Here is a 23,240-nt window from a genome sequence, read left to right as displayed (position 1 = left end):
TACCTAGTATTTATTTTAGTAAATAGTATGTGCCAGACTTGCTATGCTATGTTCAGCTATTAAATCTATCATCTTATGTTTGTAATAGCCTTTCAAGAGTTTAGTATTAACTCTCTTTTGTAGACATAGAACTAGTTGCTTGACTGGGCTGAACCGAGGTATATATCATGCTGTGTAAAGTCTCTTTACAATCTAAATGATGTGTAGTGATTGAGTGTATAAATAATAATAATAATAATAGTAAAAATTTTTAAATGCACAAAAATAAAACATATTTTAAATATTATAAAGTGATATTAAAAATTCAAATTAATATATGGTAGCTGGAACAATGGTAAGAAAGGAACCATTTATGTAACCAAAGTGTACAGGAAAAGTAAAATAAGTTTCTGGTAAAGAGAAAGAAAGAGAAAATGAGGATGTGTTTTTCATTTGTTCAAAAGAATACTTTTTGTCTAGTTTAGAAGGTATTTAAAGTTTGTTTCATATTAAATATGTGGGGAGGAAGGAATGAAAAAATTCCCATTTGGCTCAACTGAACTTTACTAAGTATATTGTAAGAGTTTTAAAATTGAGCCTTAATAGCAGAAGTATACTGATACAAATTAGAATTTCTCTCTTTCATTTAAATAAGATTTTAAGAATAAAATATTAATAAAAACAAAAGATTTTTTTGTAACATTTGGGTGTAAAAAGAGGGGAGAGAAAAAAGGGAGAGAGGGAAAACAGATTCAGTGTGCCTACTGCCATTTTAATTAAGTCATTCAATTTCTGTAGTTGGGAAAACATTCTTTTCTCTACCAAAGAAAAAGATTTTCTGATGGCTATGATACTAAAATCTTTAAATTAGCACTCTGATTAATGCAAAGTTTAAATTTATCTTCTAACCTTGCAAATTTTATGGGAACAAAAATATTTTGATCTAGTAATACAATTGTTCTACATAGAAAAAAAAATGTTGTATAATAAAATTAGTGTTTTTAAAAATCATAAAAAAGACACAAAATGTATTCTTTTATTGAGGAAAAAAAAGTAAAAAGAAAAAGAACTAATTGATTGAGATGAAGAAATCTACCTAAGATTGTACAGTTGAAAAATGGTTTAAAACTCAGCTCTATTTGACTCTTAATAACTACAGTCTCTCCAAGCCTCGTGTTACATCCCAATACATATTTTTCACAAGTTAGGGATTACTTCCAGCTACAGTGTTCAGAAGGATTTGACAGAGCTGGTGTAGATATTGATTCAGGTTTTCAGGATACAGAGAATTAAAATAAGTTGAGGAGCCAGCCTGTGACTTGGTGGTTATATAAGCTACATCCCCTATGACCAACTGCATGATTTAAATTCTTGATGAGACAAACTGTTGAAGAGACAGGCCAGGCACACGTGTATTCAAGCCCAAGACCTCAAGGGGAGGGAGAAATAGATGAGAAAGGACTACAGCATGACCATTTTTGCGGGGCGGGGGATAGGATTTATGGCTTTCCCTCTCTCTCTTTTTTGTCCAACAAGCATGTATACACTTTGGCACATTTTAAAAAATAATAATATGTTGCAAAAAGAAAGAGGGGTTCAGAAAAGCCAGTGACTTTGTGGTGAAAGCAGCTGAATCACACTTGGCTGACTGTGTTTCAAGTCCTAGACTGGGGTGAGGTGGGGTTTTAAACATGCCTTATCTGTATGCATATGTGCCTAAAATCCTGAGAGGAGGATGAAGGAGAAGGAGTTGTTGTGTGGCTATTCCTTTGAAGAGTGCTTTATCATTTTCTATTCTCTCTCTCTCTCTCTCTCTCATGCCCTTTAGCGAATTGGGAGTACAAAATAGAAAGAGGCACTTCTGAGTTAAAGAGGAAAGGCACAAGTTGATATGTCAAGACAAAAAAGAGCACATACTTTCTGGAAAATTAAGTATACTGATATTTCCAGAACACAAGTGTCATCTTCTGAAATTAGCTTAATAAATTAATTTGAAGAGCCAGTAGCATAAGCTTACAGAAGGACTTTCATGTGCTCTAATGACTTGGAATTATATTTTTGAATATACTAAAATTACTTAAAGGCTTTTGGGGAAAAGTTATATATTATATCAAATGCTATCAGATGTCCTGTTAAGACTACTGTATTAATCTTACAATACTGCAGGATAGATGGAATTCCTGAGCGTCTGGGAGTAGAGAAAAGATTAAGGAGACATTTTAAGTAATCCAAAGGCTATTTTATAACAAGGTTCATATGATGGAATTAAAAGAGTACAGGTGAGTGACATTTTAAAGAACAAATAAAGATCTTTGAGATGGAATATATTTGTGTAGAAAGTTGACACAAAGATGACTTTAAGATTTGAGACCTGAGTAACTAGAAAAACAATATGACTGTGAAAATACTTATATAAGTTAATAGGAGCAAATTATTTTGAGAGGAAGCATTATTTTTGATGAATTAGTTTTGTGTATTTTGAGCATGAAATATTTGCAGTATCAGTTGAAAGCAATAAGGAAATGATGAATATGGGATAGAGTATCAACAGAGATGTTAGGACATGAAGTTTGACTTTTCAGCTGCATAAGGAAATATGAAGCCATCAAATCAAATCAGAACTCTAAAAGACTATGGATGAAGTAAAATACAATTATTCTCAGATTTACTAATATGTACAAAGTATGTATTAGATCATTTTAAAGGTAGTAATTTTAATTCTATTTTAAAGAAGAGTGAACTGAAACTCGAGTTAAGTAATTGACTAAAGTCATAGGTAGCAAGATTTCCACCATGGGTAATGAAAGAGTAAATATTAGGACTAACTCTGCTTTAATGATAATTAGAAAAGACTGAAAAAATATATTTATAGTAATGTTTGAGGGCATTGGGGAGCTACGGGGGCAGTGAAGAATTATAAGTCAAATATCTGAGAAAAGAATTACAAAATAAAAATCAGTATTTGATTGGTTTCAGCTTTGTGAATATCTAATTTCGGTAGAGTGACTGTGAGGCCAAGAAAATTAGCACACCTTTTAATAGCTTCATGTAAATATGTAGACAAAAACTTGAATTAAAAAAGTAGAATGACCAAGAAAGGGGTGCTTTTATTAGTCTTTGGGTGGGACATCAAGAGTTCTACTCTATAATGTATAAAAAAATAGAGTAATACACAATAGATGTAAAATTCAGCTTCAGGTTACTTTAGTCATGAAAACTGTATGAAATTGTCTAGGATTGCAAATACGCATGTATACAAATATTATATGAGATTTTAATAAGGAGCTCAAAAATCAATAGAAAATCAGTCCAAAAAATCAGTAAGGATAACAAAAAATTGAAGGCACAGTTAATGAATTTGACCTAAAAGAACTGCCTTCTACAACCAGAGTATTCTCAGGATATGGGAAATCTTTAAATATTATGGGACATAAAGTGAGTCTCAGTATATATAACAGGTTTCATTCAGTGTCCAGAATGTGCTTTTCTGATCACAGTACTATCAGGCTATAGATAAAAACAAAAACAAAAAAATTACAAATTCTACATTGTGTGAAAACTAAGAAATAATTTTTCAAGGAACATAGATCAAGCAAAAATTCAGAATATAAAGTTTTAGTTGTTTTATGTTGTAATTACTGTATGTTGGAACATATGAGTTGGAGCTAAAGCCATATGCAAAGGAAATTATACAATCTTAAAGGTATATGTATTAGAAATAAAGGAATACTGAAAAATTAATGAACTAGGTACCATTCCCATGTACTTAAAAATAGGAAAAAATACAAATGCAATAAAACAATAGGAAGGAATAACATTTTTAAATAGCAGAAATTAATGAAGTAGAAAATAACAACTATAGGATAAGCAGATGCCATGGAGATTAAGGCATCTGGATCCTACATAGCCAAATCTGTGTTTTGAGTCTGAGACTCAATAGCTTGAAAATCACTCCAGGAGTGTGAGCATGTGCGTGTGTGTGTGTGTGTGTGTGTGTGTGTGTTATGCCCAAAAAATTGGCCATTCTCCCTGGGGCACGGTTTCTCACTTTCCTTCTCTCCCTTCTGCCTCTGTCTTTCTCAGGGCAATGCATGTGTCCTATAACCAAAACTAAAAAAGGACAAAAAAGAAGAAAAAAAAGGAAAGAAAGACTGCACTAGAAATTATGAAGCAAAATTGTTTCTTTTTTTTAATAAAGACTAATAACATTTATAAATCCATGTAAGAGACAAATAAAGAAAAAGATACAAATGACCAATTTCAGGGTGAAAATGTAAAGATACCAAAGATAGTAAAAAGGGGCCAGGCCATGGCACAGTGGTAATGTAACTGGACCCATATAGGAAAATCCTGAGATCATGTCCAGGAACTTCCCTGGACATTTTAGGGACATGCACACATGCCATGAGGTGGACTGACAGAGGTTTGGGTGTATTAAAGAGCGGGGACCCTATTAAGGGTACCTGTCTTTCTCTATCTCTTTGTCTTTCTGCTGTGGAAAAAACATAAGTAAATAAACTTTAAAAACAGTAAAAGTATATTATCAACAATTTTATGCTAATAAATTTAAAAATTTAGAGAAAAGAACAGATTTCCAGAAAAATACAATTCACCAAAACTGCATCTATAACAAATGTATTTCCATAAAGAAAACTACAGGCCCAGATGGCTTCAGTAGCAACTACTGCCAAAATATTAGGGAAGAAAAAAACAACAATCTTCAACCACTTTTGGAGCAAATCAAAAAAAAAGGAATACTTCTTTGTTTAATGGGGCTAAAGCATAATGCTACAAAATTAAAGTCAATTTTGATGTCAAATTATTTTTTTAAAATATAGGGAAATCATATCTAACTATATATAAAAGAAAATAATTAATTATGACTTTTCCTCATAGGATGTAGGAAGCTTATCATTCAAAAAACAAGTAGTTGATTCAGATCATCAACAAAGTAGAAGAAACTAACTTCTTAAGAGATTTAGGAGACATATTTGCTAAAATTTATTCTCCATTATTAATGATAATTTGTAGCAATCTCTAATAAAAGAAAATTCTTTTTTTTTGAGAAGTTTTTGCTATAGGGTGCGTGGGCTCGCCAGACAGACAAACAGAGACAGAAAGCGAGAAATCACCCCCATGGGGGATGGCCACGCCACAATCCATTCTCCTCCATTCTTCTCTCGGGATCTTGGGCACACACGCACACGCGCCTGGCATGAGTTTTAAGCCACTGGGTCTGGGACGCGAACCATGGTTGACTATATGGGAGTCCAGTGACATAGCCATTACGCTAACAGCTTGTCCGTAAAAGGAAGTTCTTTAACTGAATAAGTATATGAAAAATACCAAAACATATATTTAATGGTGACATATTTAAGACTTTCCCTCTGATATAAGCAACAGAAAAGATTTACCCTGTCATTACCTGTATTAATTAATTAGCTAAATCAATTTAATTTTGTGTATTAAACTTATATCTAGGAACTCTAAGATTATAATAAAAATTATAACGGATTCATTTTTCAATAGGAGAACTTGTGTTAAGACATATGTGAAAATGCAAAGACCAGAAATAAGCAATACACAAATAAGAAAGATGAAAGAATATACTAAATAGTGTAGCAAGGCATTTCATTAACCTAAGTAAATAAGAAAATAAATAGCACTGGGACAAAATGTGCAATTAAGACCAATGGAACAGCATATACAGTCCAGAAATAGAACCTTATTTATGAAGGCAATGTGTGATAAAGATGCCAATGAAAAGCATAGAGAAAATTTTTTTCAATAAATAACGCTAGATCAGGGTCACAAAATAACATAAAGAAAAAAGATTCAATCCTTCTTTCAAACAATAACAAAAGTCAATTTCTTGATTTTTCTAAAATATAAAGGGTAAAACAATAATTTCTAGAATAGAAGATAAGATATTTACTTAATGTCCTAGTACAGAGAAAATTTTCTTTAACAGCATGTGAAGAAAAAACATTCACAAATTAAATAAAGATCAGTAACTTCCAGTCATCACAAAGCATTATTAAGTTTATAGAAAGATAAGAGAAAGAATAAGACTTGCCATTTTCTAACATAGTTTTTGTATCAAAAATATATAAAGAACTCCTGCAAATCAATAAGAAAAAAAATCATTCCAATAGAAAAATATTATCAGGAGATTGGAACAAATATTTTTCAAAAGAGACATCCTAAGCCAGCAAATGTATTAAGACATTCTCATCCTTACCAGTAACTGGGAAATGCCAATTAAAACCAGAATTATATAAAAATTTAACCCAAATGGCTAAAATTAAAAGAATATAACATTCTTTACTTTTTTCATTTTAATTTACATATGAGCACATATATCTTTACTGTGTATAACACCGCTGTTCCATCATGAATACCATGCATCTCAGTCAAGACAAAGCCATTACAATATATACATTATCACCAGCAAATAGCTTTTCCTTTTTTGTCAATTAAATGTACTTTTGTTCTTCTCTTGTTACCCTCCTCTGTCCCTCTATTACTCACCCCCATATTAACCCTATCCTTACTATCTCTAGTATCTACAGTTGTCCGCCACACTGCTATACCTTCCAAACTGTCAGTGTCTGTGTTAGAATGCAGGCAATTGGTTTATATTGAGTGGGGACATACAAAGTCTGTTTTTACTAGTCTGACTTGCTTCCCTTAGCATTATGTCTTCCCTATTCATTCACTTTGTATCAAATGTCAGGATCTCATATTTTTTTAATGGCTGAGTACTATTCCATAAAGTACATATGCTACATTTAGATTCAAAAAGTTAGAGAATTCTAGGAGTTGATGAGGACATGGAGCAAGATAGCTCTTCAGCACTACTGGAGAAAAGTGACAGTTTACCGTTACTTGGCAAAACTGAACATATTCATGGCCACTGACAAAAATCCCATTCCTAAGTATAAACTGGTAAGAAATGTATGCATAAGTACACTAAATACATGAGACAGTGTTAAAATTGTATTTGTATGAGCTTCAAAAACAGAATAACCTAAAGAATGGAGTAAAACTTCACAACAGTGGTTACCTTTAGGGATGGGGAAATAATTGGAAGTGTCATGAGGGGTGGGAGGGTTCTAGACCACTGGTAGTGTTTTGTTATGTGATCTGAGAAGTCCAGGTATTTGCTTTGTGATAATTATTGAGCAGTACATTTTGTAGAACATTATTGTATTTATATTATACTTCAATAAAAATATTTTCTATAGGAGCCAGCAGGTGGAGCAGTGATTAAGGCACTGGATTCCACATGGCCAACAACAGCTTGAGTCCCATACCTGGCAACTTGAAAAATAACATCAGGTGCTTGTGAATGCATGGCCAAAATCCCAGAGGAGAATGGAGAAGAAGGGATTGTGTTGTGGACATGCCCCCCAGGGGTTGATTTCTCACTTTCCCTCTCTCTGTGTCTCATTTTATCTCTCTTCAGCAAGCACATGTGCCCATGGCAAAAACGTTGATACATGCATATATATATACACACATGTATATATAGTATATAAATTCATTAAAACAGGAAAAAATTATTAGCTGGAAAATGGAAGTGAGTGATTCAACTCTAAAGCCCCATTAGTGGTTTGTCCTCACTCAAGAGAGCAGACACAAATAATGAGAACTAGTTCAGATTCAAATTAGATGAACAACTATGTCAAGAAGTCTATATTAACGAATAGTGAAATAGAAGTATGAAAGACCCATGAGTGAAATATGTGCCTATGCTATCTCCTGTTCTTAACTCTTCTTTCATTTATAGTCAGCGCCCAAAATTCAATAATTTATTATTTCACATAAGTTAATTTTGTCCACTAGACTTGATTGTAAATTTATGGAAACCACTAGTTATATTTAACTGAATTTTATTTTACCCTTGAATCTATTTCTGAGCACATAGCATATGCCAGGCAAATAGTGCTAGCATAATAACAATTTCAAGATTAAAAGAAATCTGACATATACAAGGAGTCTTCAAAAAGTTAATGAAAAATGTGTATTATGAAAAACTGTATAGATTTCAAAATTTTGCACCAAAATCCATTCATACATTTCTTTCAGGAGCTTTTTGAAGTCCCTTCATACTGGTGTATTTTTTTTTCTATTTTTTCTTTCTTGCCTTCATCTTGGTAATTGGTTTCATTTTGCCAAAAAAAAAAAAAGCTTATCTTATTCATTAAATGTATTCTCTGTGCATAGAACAGTGTCCCTACATACATGAATGAAGCTCAGTGTTCACCAAACCATTCAGCATTCAGTCATACCTGCCATGGTTTTGTTTCTCTGACAACTTATAGAATAAATTCTCTTACCCATCCATTTCTTCTGAAATTGTACTCATTCCTCAAGAGCCCTGTCTGTTCCACAAAGTTGTCTTTGTTCTACTCTGTCAGAACAAAATTCATTTCCTTCACATTTCAAAAGGGATTCCTTTGTATCCCTATTGTGGTGGGTATTAATATTCTCCTTGTATTATGCTTAGTTGTGTACATGTCTGTCTCTCCAACTTAAATTGTAAGAGAGTGGATAATGTGTGCAAAGCAAGAGGCAATCAGGTCCTGACACTTCTCAGTAGCTCTTGTGTCCCAGACTTTAAGCAGCTCTCAGAAGTTAGATGACATGGCCAGGGTCACACATCCAGCAAAATTCAAGCTCTGATTTGCACCCCAGTCTTCTGTCTCTGAAGGAAGTTCCCTTTTTCACCTCTCCATGCTGTCTACATACCAGTTTGTCTGTCTTAACCATCTGTGGCTTACAACTGCTTGTCTGTTTGTAAATTTGAATTCTCTGTTGGTTCTTCAGTTACAGATGTTAAACTTCTTAAAGAAGGATCTGATTCTAAATAGGAAAAATGCAGGTCACCATGTAGAGGTCCTATGTCAGTTTTAATAGAGCATCAGAAAAATAAAACTTCTCTTATATGATTTCATGTATACATTTTAAAAACAAACTTTCTATCCAAAATATGCATGAAATGTTTAAAATAGTGCAGGGTCCCATTGGTGGCACAGTAGTAAAACTCAATGCCTTAAAGGGAATCCTACATGACGAGGTTATTGGTTCAAGTCTAGATTCCTCCCTGGGTATGCCAGGTACACACGTGCCCGTGATCCAGGCTCACTGAGCCTGGGAGGTAAATCACAGGATCAAGATCCTGTCAGAGGTCCTGTGTGTCTGTCTTTTTCTCTCTCTTTCATTCATGGAATATATAACCACAACAAAATAAAATAGTGCAGTTGTCTACTAACATCTCAGATAAATAGACCTTAAAATGATTTGTGGTAAATGGCAGTTAAGGGCAGAGCCAGCCAGTGATGTGGTGGTTAAGGTGGCTGGAATCCACATAATGGACGGCATAGTTCAAGTCCTAAACCTGGAAGCTCAAGAAATAGGCTAGGCACATGTGCATGTCTAAAATAAAAAAAGGAGAAATGGAGAAGGGATTGTGGTATGACCATTCTCCTTGGAAGGGTAGTGTCTTCTCATTTCCCCTCTCTCTCGCTCGCTCTCTCTCTCTCGCTCTCTCTTTCTGTCTCTCTTTGGAGAACACACATACCCACTGACAAGGTAGGGGAAAATAATTAAAAGCTGAAACCAAAATATTGCAATACGTTGGGATTTTCATTTTTTTTTTCTTAGCTGATTCTCTTGTGCTAATTTTTTACTTGATAGCCTTACTTTGTTATACTCAGTATATCTATTTTTAATGACATAATTGTGTTTCAAGAGGAAAACAGTTTTTAACTACTTAAAATTGCCTTCTGTGATCTTTTTTATAGTGATTCAGAAGGGTTTAGTTTTCTTTTGCTTAAACCACTGACACTATGAATGTGACAGAGAGCAATACGTTTTACATGTCGAAGTAACTTCACCAGGAAATAAACTATTACTTTATCACTTTTATTCCTTTGAATCATTTGAAGACTTTACATGATCATGAGAGTAATATGAGAGTAATTCTGATAAACGACAGAAAAATAGAGGTGTGCATGTCCTTGTAGCACCAAAAGTATTAATGACATTACAGAACAATTGATACCATAGCCTCAAATTCAAACTCCTATTTAACACATCTAGTATCTCCCAAGGAATGACTCAATATATCCTGATTTTCAATTAAAAATCTTACATTTACTCTTTCAAAACTGTAATATAAATTAGGCTTTCCTGAAAAAAATAGTTTTATGCTGTCAAAAAACTGTAATATAAATTAGGCTTTCCTGAAAAGAATAGCATTATGCTGTCAAATAGCCTATTTTTTCCTAAGAATAAAGTTTGCAAATAAGAATTTATAACCAAATATTAGTTATACCATTTCACACTTAAGCTGGACTTTGACCTTGGCATCTGGACAAACCAGGTTGTCTCTATACCCAAGCAAGGCCAACTAGGTTGTAGGAGCCTCCTTCCATAGAGATGGAGGTGGGACACTATATTACATTAGTGAAATACACTGTAGTAATTTTCTTCTGCCAGAGCTAACAAATCAGTATAGCTCATCCAGAGTCATGAATCAATTTTGAGTCATTCAGGAACATTAGCAAGGCTATGTCAACCACCATACTCATTTTTGATACTGTCTTTCTGTTTTAGGAAATGTGTCAATGCATTAGTTTAAGTGTTCTGATTATATAAGTGCATTTATGTATTTTATGTATGTAAGTATTTTATGAGTGCAGTTACTTTAACTTTTGTATGTGAATTTATTTGCAGTGAAGATGGTATTAACTAATTAGATATTATACTTTATCATAGCTAAACTACAGCTTAAAAATAAAGATGAATACAAGCAGTAATATTTAGAAATCTCAAATTTAGAAAGAGGAATTAATGAATAGTTTTTTTTTTTATGTTTTTAAATTTGCTAGAGGGCTCATGCATTTGCTGGAGGGAAGGAGAAAGAGAAGATAAGAAACCACTGTCCCCTAAGGGGGACAGCTATACCACAATCCCTTTCCCTCCATTTTCCCTTTCAGAATTTTGGGCATGCACATACACACAGTCAACGTGTTTTTTAAGCTACTGGGTCCAAGACTCAAACCACACAGTCAGCCCTGAGCCTTTACCACCTCATCATTGTTGGACCCAGTGAATTATTTTTATGCTATATTTATATATATATAGCATAAACATTCCCAGAGGGGATGGCCGTGCCATAATCCCTTCTCCATTATCCTTTCAGGATTTGGGGTGTGCATGTTCACAGGCCCAGCATGTTTTTCAAGCCACTGTGTTCAGGACTCAAACCATACAGTCAGCCATGTGACATTCAGCTGCTTTAACCTCTGTACTACCTGCTGGCCCTACTTCAAATATTTTAACAGACTCTTCTTTTATTATTGTTAAAGATGTGATTTTTCTGAAGTTCATTCATCCATTTTTTCCATAAGAGAGAAAGAGACAGGCACCCACAACAGGGTCCCCACACCATGATTCTGCCCCAGCCTCTTCCAGCCCAAGTCACAGGTACATACACATAAGCCCAGAATGCAAACTGAGGACCTTCCTACATGGATCCAGTTGCATTATCCTGTACCATCTGGTCCCTCAGCAGGCCTTTCTTAGGGTTTGACCAACCACTGTTGTGAAGTCACAACTCAGTGAGCCAAAGCAGTACTCTTTTCTTCTCAGCAACTTTTGAGCTTATAGCTGTGGATAGCACAATCAAGGTGTTATGCACACAAATCATTGCCAAAGGTGTACTAGGAAGACTATTAAAATCAAATAAAGACACCTGAATTCTAGCCCTAGTTCTGCCACCTATAAAATATGGAAGGTCTTTTCTCCTATCACATACTCAGTTTATCTTTCTGTTTCTTAAAAATAAAAACTAAAAAAAGAAAAAAAAAAAGATGCTTGTACAAGATTCTGGAAACTTCAATTTTCTATATGAGATCTTGGTATTTGGTAATGAATCTAGCTAGGTATAATGACAGTTGTGTGGTGGTACCCCCCCCGCCCCCGGGAGGTGATTATCTTACTTTCCTTCTCTCTGTCCTTCCCTGTCTCTCTCCAGTGAGTATACACCATATGACAAAAAAAAAAAAGATTGTTAGAAGACAACCAGAGATATATAAAATAAATAATATATAGAAAAATATAATAAGTTCACCATCATTATACCCTAAAATTTTTCCATCTTATTGGAGTTGTGAATATTAAGTTAAAATATTCCATATCCAGCAACAAACTTTAATGTTCTGACAGGACAATAGGGGTTCATATAGAATCCAACAAAGAAATTATATTGTTAAAGTAAAAACTTAAATCACAAAAACACTTCTTCATTTTCAGTTGAAGGCATGTATTTTAATATTTTCTCGTGAAGTCACGTGATTTCTCATTATTGTTATGTAAAATTTTTTCTCTGTACCTAGTTCTTACAAGTTCATTTATCACTTATGCCATTCAAAACAAAAGAAGACAGATTCAAATGAATATAAATTTGAAGCAGCTGGTTATCTGTTTAGGCTTGAATAAAAGCCACCTTCCTAATAAGTTAGGAAATCACTTTTACTAAGGGCTGAGCACCCCTGTATATTCTAGTGATTTTTAAATTTGGAGTCTTCCTGCAATTATACTCAAATATCTCATCCCTGTATTCTTCTTCAGGTTAAAATAATATTCTTGAAAGGAGAAAACAATTCTTTTTAAGCAAATAATTCATTTACCATTTATCTAAATGTTACAAAATAATTATTCTGCTGGCCTATTTAACATTTATATGAAATATTTGATGCATATATAAACTATTGCATGCAGTGTTTTATACTATAAAGCATAAAGATAAAATTAATACTGCTCATTTAACATAATATTTTCAAGGGTCATCCATATTATAGCATGTATCAGTACTTCACTCCTTTTTATGGTTGAGGGATATTCCATATTCGCCATTTTGTTTATTCATTTGTCTGTTGATGGATATTTGGGATGTGTCCACAGGCTGTTGTGAATAGTGATGCTATAAACATTTATGTGCCAGTGTTTGTGTATTTGTTTTTAAATTCTCTTTGTTATATATCCAAGAGTGAAGTTATTGCATTACTAGGACAAGCACTGTGGCTTGAGAATTTTCATATATAGCTGTGCTGCTCATTATCTCATTTCTTTTCCTCTGAAGTTAACTGGGCATAAAATTCTGGAGAATATAAGAGTGCTATACAAAAAGTAATTGTTTTATAAAGTACTTCTGAAGCAAATTAAGCAAATTTTATGAGAAAAACAGAGACAAAATAGATCAAAAGGCAACCCCACGGCTTGGTGGTTAAGATAGCTAGATCCCACATGGCCAACCAAGTTGTTCAAGTGACAGCTTGAATAACATACTGGGTGCATGTGTATGCATGCCCAAACATCTGACATGGTGAAGAAATAGAGAAGGGATTGTGATATAACCACACACCATTGAGAGAGAGAGGCTTTCTTTCTCTTCATCTCTGTCTCTACATTTTCCTCTTGTTTAAGTATTTTCTTGGTTAAGAATTCACTGTGCTGTTAATGATAAGAAGTTGACTTGCTTTATATGGCCATTATTAGCATTTAGCTCATTTGAGGTTTGATCTTTCCATTATTGATATGGTCACTTTCTAAGGTCTGGCATCTACTTTTGCTCACTCACATTATGTTCTCCACTCAGCAGCCAGGTTTTATTTTTATTTATTTTTATTTTTAGAGGTTTTTACCATAGGACTTACATGCTCACCAGAGAGACAGAGACAGTGAAACAGAAAGTGAAAAATCATCCCCAGAGAAGATGGCCATGTTTTAGTCCCTTCTCTTCCATTCTCTTAGAATCTGGGGCATGCATGCACATGTAACCAGCATAACAACCTGGTTTTAAAATATAGTTCAGCTCACGTTGTTCTCTGTTGAAACCCCCCAGTGGCATCCCATTAACATGGAGTTATTTCCCAAGTTCTGAAAGGGACTGTGAGATTCCTGGCCACCTTTACTTTTTTCTTGCTCTCTTACTTGTTCTAGCCACATGGGCCTTTGTGATGTTCCTGTAACACCTTAAGCATTCTACCTATATGGGCTCTTCCTTCCAACTGTAATACTTCTCTGATATTCACTTTCTCTGTGAAATCTGATATTCACCTTGGTCCTTGATGCCAAGTCCCCATTTAATTTTCTTCATCTTAGAAGGCCTTGCCACAGGCATCTGCCACTTGCATGTTCTGGAGCAGAGGATACAACAACCTTAAAGATAGAACTCTATCTGGGGCTGCTTGAAGCATAGCCAGAGCTGGGAGCACTTAACTGATATAAGAGGGAACTCCAGGCTGTGTGAGTACCACGGAGCTCAGGTTCTTCCCTGGAAACCATTTTTCACTTCCATGACTGAGCTTTCACTAAGAAAGGCAATACTCTCAAGACATTTTGCTAATTGTCCTGACCATTTTCACCTTGATCCCTTCATACTTTTTTTAGAGAGAGATTTTTTTTTTGCTATAGGGCACATGAATTTGCCAGAGAGACAGAGAGAAAGAAAATGAGAAATCACCCCCTACACACACACCCACAGCGGAAGGCCACTCCACAGTCTTTTATCCTCCATTCTCCTCTAGGGATTTTGGGTGATGCACACACATGCACCTGGTGTGAGTTTCAGGCCTCTGGGTCTAGGACTTGAACACAGTCAGGCATGGGCGAGTCCAGCATCTCAATCGCTATGTCCCCATCCCCTCTGTAGTGGTGATAATCTCTAGGAACCTCTCAGCCTTCCACACTTTTCTTTCATATACAGGCTTTTTCATTCCTTGCCACACGGCCCAGATGCAAATTTTTCAAATTTTTCAACTGTGCTCTATTTTTAATTATGTATTCTATCTTTAAATCATCTCATCCCTTAATTTGCTCTTGAAACCTCCTCAGAATGGCCTTTACTATCCATAGCTTTATCAGCTTTGTGGTGACAGTCACTTCTCCACTCTCTAAAGAGTTCCAGTTCATTTCCAAAGAGTTCTTCTGAGCCCCCACCAGAATCTAGGCTTTTCATAGACTGCTTCTCAAAACTTTTTAAACTTCTTCTCATTACCCAATTCAAATCCATTTATGCATTTTTAGCAATCTATAGCAACACACTCAATGACACTAATATCTATTTTAGTCCATTATTGCATTGCTAACAGAAAAGAAATAGATGTTTATTGACTCTGGTAGCTGAAAAGTCCAAAGATATAAGCCTGGCACCAGGACAGCTGACAACACATATCGAATATTAGAAATTGATGTTTTTCAATCAGTAACCATTTATTTGTGAAACATTTTAAGAGAAGAATTTGGACAGTTGATGAAATGAGCTATATAAGTTTAATCATTACATTTTTTATCAAAGAATGTTAGTCCTCTGTCATTCAGAATAACCAGTTCTACTTCCTTTAAAACATATTTTAATTTTATCATCTACTAAAACTTTATAAATTCTAGACTTTTCCTAAACAATGATATCTTTTTTATATTTATTTATTTAATGTTGTTATTATTATTATTTTTAATGTGACAAGAGAATGAGAGAGAGAGAGCAAGCCACCAGGCCCAAGAGTTGAACCTTGGTTGGCCATGTGAGAGTCTAGCACCTTAACCACCATGGTACCTGCTGGCCATGAACAATGATCTTTATTAAACCTGTAACTTCCTGGTGTACCAAATGAGAGTGTTATGACAGTCTGAGTTGAGTTTGATCATGAGGAGTTCTGAAACAGACTTCTACCAGCATATTTGTAGTCTCTGCCTCATTACTTCATGTATACAACAAAGATTTAACATACCTAGACAGTTATCCTTAAGATAAACATTTCTAAGGAGAAAAGTTCAATTATGTTTAAAGAATATTGACAGAAAATTACACTACAAAAATCTGTTTACCAAAAAGAATAATGGGTGTTTTCCATGATGTCTTTGGAATGAGGCTAGATTGGGATTAGCTTTGTTTTAATTGACGTCTACAGAATTTCTTTACTCCTAATGTCCCCTGAAGAAATGCAGTGGGGTACAATTCTATCAATATCACAGTTTTAAGTTTGAGAGCAGCATCAAAATATATGGCTTAGCCCAGCAGATATGTGTCTATTGAAGTTAACTTATTTACTGCTTTTCCAGTTCTGTAAAATGCAGTGTTATTTATTTGCCACCTCCCTTTCCTTTTCTTTCTTTTTCTTCTTTTTTTTTTTTTTTTGTGAGTATTAATGTCTGTAAACTTGCCTCTTAGGGCTGTCTTTGCTGTGTCTCAAAGTTATGGACAGTAATCATCATTAGTTTCAATGAATCTTTTGATTTCAGCCTTAATTTCTTACATTGTTTAAAAGTCATTCAGGAGTAGATTGCTTAGTTTCATGCATTTTTTAAAGAGAAGTTTTTGCTATAGGATATGTGCTAGGAAGACAGAGACACAGAGACAGAAATTGAGAAATCACCCTCCAGGAGGGATGGCCATGCCACAATCCCTTCTCCTCCATTCTCTTCTCACGACTTTGGGCACACACACACACACACGCCCAGTGTGAGTTTAAGCTGCCGAGTCTGGGACTGGAACTGCAGGCAACTACATGGAAGTCCAGCAATGTAACCATTATGCCATTTGCCAGTCCCTGTTTTCATGTATTTTTGAGGACTCTTTCTATGCTGATTTTAAGTTTAATTCCATTGTGGTCAGAGAAAATACTAGGTATAGTTTCTATACTTATATACTTATAGAGGCTTGTCTTATCACCTATCATGCGGTCAATCTCTGAAAATGTTCCATGTGGAGATGAGAAAAAGTATATTCCATAGTTGCTGGATGGAATATTCTATATATGTCCATCAGGTCTTTATGATTTATGATATCAATTAATTCTTATGTCTCGTTATTTTTTGTCTGGATGACCTGTGTTAAAATCCCCACAATTAGTATATTACAGTCTACATTTCCCTTTAAATATAGCAGTCTTTCTTTTACATATTTAGGTACCCAGGCATTTGGTGCATAAGTATTTATGATTTTATATCACCTTGATAAATTAGTTCTTTTAGAACTCTGTAATGTCCTTCCTTGTCTCTATGTTTTTTATCCTTAAGTCTATCTTATCTGATATCAATATCACAAATTCTGAATTTTTATTTTTATTTCTGTTTGCATAAAATGCCCTTTTCCAGGCTTTTACTTTTGGTCTGTAAGTATCTTGTTCAAAATCACTTGTCATAAAGGAAATGCAAATTAAAACCTCAATGAGAATACCATTTAACCCCAGTTAGAGTGGCTAGGATCAAAATAATAAAGGACAAGTGTTAGTGAGACTGTAGTGAAGAGGGGAAGCTTTTACACTGTTGATGGGAATGTAAATTAGTCAAAACTCTGTGGAAAACAATATGGAGTTATCTCAAAAATCTACAAATAGAACTTCCATGTGACCTAGTAATTCCACTTCATGGTATTTACCCAAAGGATAGGAAAACACTCAATCAGAAAGACATTTGCACATCCATGTTTATTGCAGCATTATTTATCATTGCTAAAACATGGAACCAACCTAAGTGTCCAAAACGACTGGATTGAGGGGCCAGCAGTTAGCATAATGGCTATGTTGCTGGTCTCCCATGTAGTCGACCACAGTTTGCGTCCCAGACCATGTAGTTGACCACAGTTTGCGTCTCAGACCCGGTGGCTTAAAACTCACACGGGGCGTGTGTGCGTGCATGCCCAAGATAAGGAGAGGAGAATGGAAGGCAAGGGATTGCAGCGTGGCCATCCCCCCTGGGGGAGGGGGGATTTCTCACTTTCTGTCTCTCTGTCTCTGTCTGTCTGGTGAGTGCATGCACCCTATAGCAAAAAAACTCTTAAAAAAAAAAAAACAACTGTGGCACATACTATGGAATATTACACAACTGTAAGAAACAATGAGATCTATCATTTGACTCAAAAATGGGTGAATCTAAGACATAATGTTGAGCAAAGTGAGCAGCAGACTTTGGAAGATGCACACTGTATACCCCCTTAATTTTTTTAAATACCACTGCTTTGCTTCTTTTTTAATTATTTATTTTTATTTATTTATTTGTTTATTTAAATTTGACCAGAGACAGACAGACAGGCAGACAGAGAAGGAAAGGGAGAAAGGGAGCCATCAGGTCCAGGACTCAGCCCACAGTCAGCCATGTGGGAATCCAGCATCTTAACCACCCAAGGTGGCCCCATACCCCATTCAACTTGTATTGAGTGCTATAGCCAAGATTGAGAGACAAGGGAAAAAAAAAAAAAGAGAGAGTGAAACTAGAGAATTGTCAAAAAGTAATGTCATTTTTTGTATAGAAAAAAAGAAAAATACACCATGACTTTTCCAACAACCTAATATTTGGAAAAAGTGATAGCAGTTTGAAACCTTCACCCACCCCTGACCTAATGGAGAAAGAAATATTCCAGTTCTGTGCAACTCATTGTTTGGGGGAGATATAAAATAGTGATATCAACCAAAGTATTATTATAAAATCTTTGGTAATGCTAGCCCAGAAACTAGCATTGTAAGTCAAGATTATAGGGGGAAAAAAATGAACTGGTTCAAAAATAAAGCTTTGATATATTAAGATATATCGTATTTCCATGTGATCCCAATATTCTAAGCAATGCTTCTTGATCAAAATCTAGCCAAAACAGAAATTAATATGACTTAGAAACATCTTTTCTCATTTTTTCAATGTTTTTGTATCTGGCAAAATTACAAGGATGGAGGGCAAATGCTTTCAATATGCTTAAGATTCCAACTTTGGGTTTAGGATGATTACTTAAGAGATTGTAGTCTCTGAAATCCACCTGCCCTCACACAGTGGCTTAAATGTTTGCTTGTTGGGCTACTCTTCTCTTCCCTTGATCATCAGTGGTTCCTACTCTTTTGCAACAATTCCATCAGCATACATATACCCTCATCTACTCATCACCAGGTTAAAACAATTATCAACTCATGATGTACCTTATTTCACTCATGTCCCTTCCCCTGAACTATCTTGAAGCACTTTCCAGGCATTATATTGTTTTATCCACAAAGAATTAAGGATTTAATAAAATAATAATAACAAATAAATAAAATTACCTTGTTGATGTATGTTCAGTAGCTTAATTTCTGGATTCATAGCATTTATACTGTCTTTGGTAATACCACCTCACAATTGTTTAGCCTTGGTTTCCTTATTTATCCAGATTCAATGATTATTTATTTTGGTTCTATTCTTGGTTGGTTAGATTTTTCAGGTTTTACTTTTTTTATAAGACAATTTCATAATATGTTTTAACTCCATGCATGTTTGAGTGAGATTTGCTGCTTTCATTTCATATATTTAGTTTTTTACTTGTGAAAGTGAGATAACATTTCCTGCTTCTAAAGATTAGCATAAATACCTTGCCCTTGGGAGAAAGTTAATTTATTTATGTTTCCTTGGTGCATTAGATAATTAATTGTCCACCATGCTATGGAGGAATATCTATAACTTTTGAAATAAAAATTTGACCTCAGACTTTAGAAAATGGCAAATGCTTCAGCCTTAAACTGAATACCCAACTCTATCACTAACTCACACTGTGACCTTGGGCAAGTCTCTTCCATATATTGGCCTCATTTCCTAATCCTTAAACTAGATTATCTCCCACATATTTACTTTCCGTTTCTCTAATTTTATACACCTAAGTATGTCCTATTGATGAATCACAAAACAAGGCAAATAAATGAAAGTCTTTCACAGTGCTAAGAGGAGCAGCACATTGTAAATTTAGGCACATTAATCCACTTCAGTTCCTAGTTTCCTTCTCAATAATCCGGATATAATAATCATGTATCCCACATAGGGTTCTTAGAGAATTACATCAGCTGAAACATATAAAACACTTATTGCCTAATACTAGCATATGCACAATATATATAGCAATGCACAATAAATGTGTGCCATTCTTGGTTCCATGTTGTGATTTTATGTTCACATCCGTTAGACTGGAATTCAGAAGCATGACATTCGGAAATGAGTATATCATCTTTTTATACTTCTGAATTTATCACTTAAAGATTTATGATAGTAGGGGACATTAGGAACATTGTAATTCCGCAGACAGCAATTCAAACAACGCCATTCCCCAATCGAGCCCTGTTCCAAAGACAAGATTCTCCAGTTGAGTTTCCATTGTTAGTCTTTCCATTTTCTTCTTAATAACTAAACTTGTCTAAAAATCTTAACTCTCCAAAGGCCCTATTATTGTGACTCTGTGTTTTTCATCTCACTGGTTTCCCCCTGGCATTATAAATCCATCCAAACTTGAACAGTTTATTATTTCTACTCTTATGGTAAAGACTTCAAAAGTTTTAGTATACAATCCCTAGAATATTCTGCCTGCCTCCTGTATTCTTCTTTGATCACACAGGCAGTCTTCATTCTAAGTTTTACATGTGAACATAAGCCATGTTTTCATACTTTACTAGTTCAATTTATGGCTTTGGTTTTATAATGGCTTCTAGAGAGCAGTATTTTGACACAATGCTAGATGAGCATAGTTTTAAATAGAAACATTCAAATTGATTTTATGTTATCTTCATTGATACTGTTTTGCAACTCTGGTGGAACTGGAAGATGATAAAGTTCAGTCACTTCATAAGTGAATGTGATAATCATTTCATTCATTAGTGTTCTGGTTGATCTTTAGCAAAAGCATTAATGTGCGAGTACTATTTATTTCCCTTTCTTTATTTGCTTATCACGTTATTACTTTTAACATATATCCTCATAATGACATGCAGCCAGTGACTTCCCTAAAGCTTATTTACCTAGTTACTACATTTTTCTGAATCGCAGATTATGAACATATAATATGATACAGCACATGCATACAGAATGCTAGAAATAAAACAAAAGGTTAAATTATAAATCAGATGAAATCTCATCTGAATAAGAAATGCTTTGTAAGCCAGAGCTGCTTTTTTTTTCCCAACTTTCTTCATGAATATAATGTTTCTGGCAGTTTATCAAGCTACAAGTTTGAAAAAAGAAGCACATCAAAGGTCAAGTTGCTCATAAAAGCATTACTGAAATGTCAGAAACAATTATGCTACACAGAATAAACCCCAAAGAAATTAAACATCCATTTATAAAAGTCATCTCTATACTGTGATTTCATTCCTCAGAGTTGTACTACTGATGATTTTCAGATTTTAATATGCCACATAGAATTGATTGATTTTATGGATAGATTATGCTCTGAAAGAAACAGAAATGTATAATTTAGAGAATGCTCTAGTATAAAGATTTAGGTAAAATATAACTTTATTTATTTTAATAGCTTTTATCAAGTATCTACTAGATGCCTGTACCTGGAAATGATCATGTTATGATGGTGAGAACATGGAATTTGGAGTTTAGGAATAAGGGCTCAAAATCCTGACTCTGCCAATACATAGCTGGTGACTCTGAGCAAAGGAAAACAATTCTGTTCAATCTTCTATTTCAAATGCCCTCCCTAAATGTGATTTTAAAAATATTCCATCTTGAATCACCACAATTACTTACTAACTAGTAGGTCTTCAAAAATTATTTTAATATTGATTTTCTCTTATAATAATGTTTTAATTATTACTTCCATTCTCTTTACCCATATAATTAATAAATTTTTTAAACATGAAGGCAACATGGTGGTGGATATAGTTCATTTTACCTGAGATTTCATAGACAGATTAAGATTGAGAAAAAGATTGAGTTACTTGAGTTCAGTTGCAAGGAATTTTTGTTTTCTTTTGAAAGTATAAAAGAAATAGTAGGAATGAAGAGAATAAGATTTATAAAGAAATGGTTGATTATACCTAGGGGCTTTATTCATACTCATATTTATTCATATTTCATGAAACAAAGTATTTGCTAACCAAGGTACATTGACCAATCAGAACAGATGCCTTGTCCAACGGGATTTATCTTTAAAAATCAATGTGCCCAATGTGCCTTGGGAGCCAGCAGTTAGCGTAATGGCTATGTCGCTGGACTCCCACGTAGTCGACCGTAGTTCGTGTCCCGGACCCGGTGGCTTAAAACTCACGCCGGGTGCGTGTGCATGTGTGCCCAAGATCCCGAGAGGAGAATGGAGGAGAAGGGATTGTGGCGTGACCATCCCCCCTGGGGGGTGATTTCTCACTTTCTGTCTCTATGTCTCTCTCTGTCTGTCTGGTGAGCGCACGCGCCCTACAGTGAAAAATCTCTCCAAAAAAAATTAAAAAAATAAAAAAAATAAAAATAAAAAAATCAATGTGCCTTATTTGTACAAGCCACACACACCAGCTGAATATTAGAAACTGTGTGATATCTTTAACCTAATCTAATTACATTGCAATTGTAGAGAATATTCTAAGAGTATTTCTACTAATATATATGTATGCCTTATTTTAGATTTTTGTTTTTAGATTTTGAGTCAAATTATATTAAGCATGCATTGTTATTAATCTGTGTGTGTGTGTTTCTTTAATGTAGCAGTTGTATCTTATTGATTCATAATTAGTCATCCTAACACTCATCAATGTACCTTATAAACTAGATGATATTACCCCCAAATATCTCTATTAGGACCCCACTACTATAAAACTTCATTACTTGTTCATAGAAGTATATTTTTAAAAAGAAAGAAAGAAAAGAGTCATGTCTGGTTTACTTTTTTAAAAAAACAGTAATTAAATTATTGCTTCAAGTCAGAGTATGAGATGAACAACAAGAAAGAGTTATTTGAGAGAAATTAAAATGATACAATGGGTCAATATTATTTACTTTCAATTAAATAGGCATATTTAAATTCACTTTACAAATATGACTATATAGGAATTTAGTTTGAACAGTTAACTCTTCTTTCCCACATACTGGTGCTTAATCAAGAATGACTAGAAAGAATAGTTTTCAAATACAGATGTATTTGAATCACTTGGAGGTCTTTTAAATATGAATAATCCTGGGACCAGCAGTTGGCATAATGGCTATCTCACTGGACTCCCATTTAGTCAACCGCAGTTCAAATCCTAGACCCAGTGGCTTAAACTCATGCCAGGCACATGTGCGTGCGTGCCTAAGATCCCAAGAGGGGAATGGAGGAGAAGGGATTGGGGCATGGCCATTTCCCCTGAAGGGTCATGTCTCATTTTCTGTCTCTCTGTCTCTCTCTGTCTTTCTGGTGACCGCATGCACCCTATAGCAAAGACCTCTCCAAATATATATATATATATGAATAATATATTTATATATAT

At 34.5% G+C, this 23,240-nt stretch overlaps 1 protein-coding gene across 2 annotated transcripts in view; it reads left to right on the top strand.

Annotated features, from left to right (window-relative positions):
* The window catches only part of THSD7A (thrombospondin type 1 domain containing 7A), a 491,805-nt gene that overhangs the window by 328,989 nt on the left and 139,576 nt on the right, over positions 1-23,240 (top strand). The window lies entirely within an intron of this gene.

The sequence above is a fragment of the Tupaia chinensis genome, unplaced genomic scaffold (assembly GCF_000334495.1).
Source record: "Tupaia chinensis unplaced genomic scaffold, TupChi_1.0 Scaffold139677_1, whole genome shotgun sequence".
NCBI classification, from domain to species: Eukaryota; Metazoa; Chordata; class Mammalia; order Scandentia; family Tupaiidae; genus Tupaia; species Tupaia belangeri.
The sequence above is the reverse complement of the archived record's forward strand: the minus strand, read 5'-3'. Positions and strand labels throughout refer to the sequence as shown.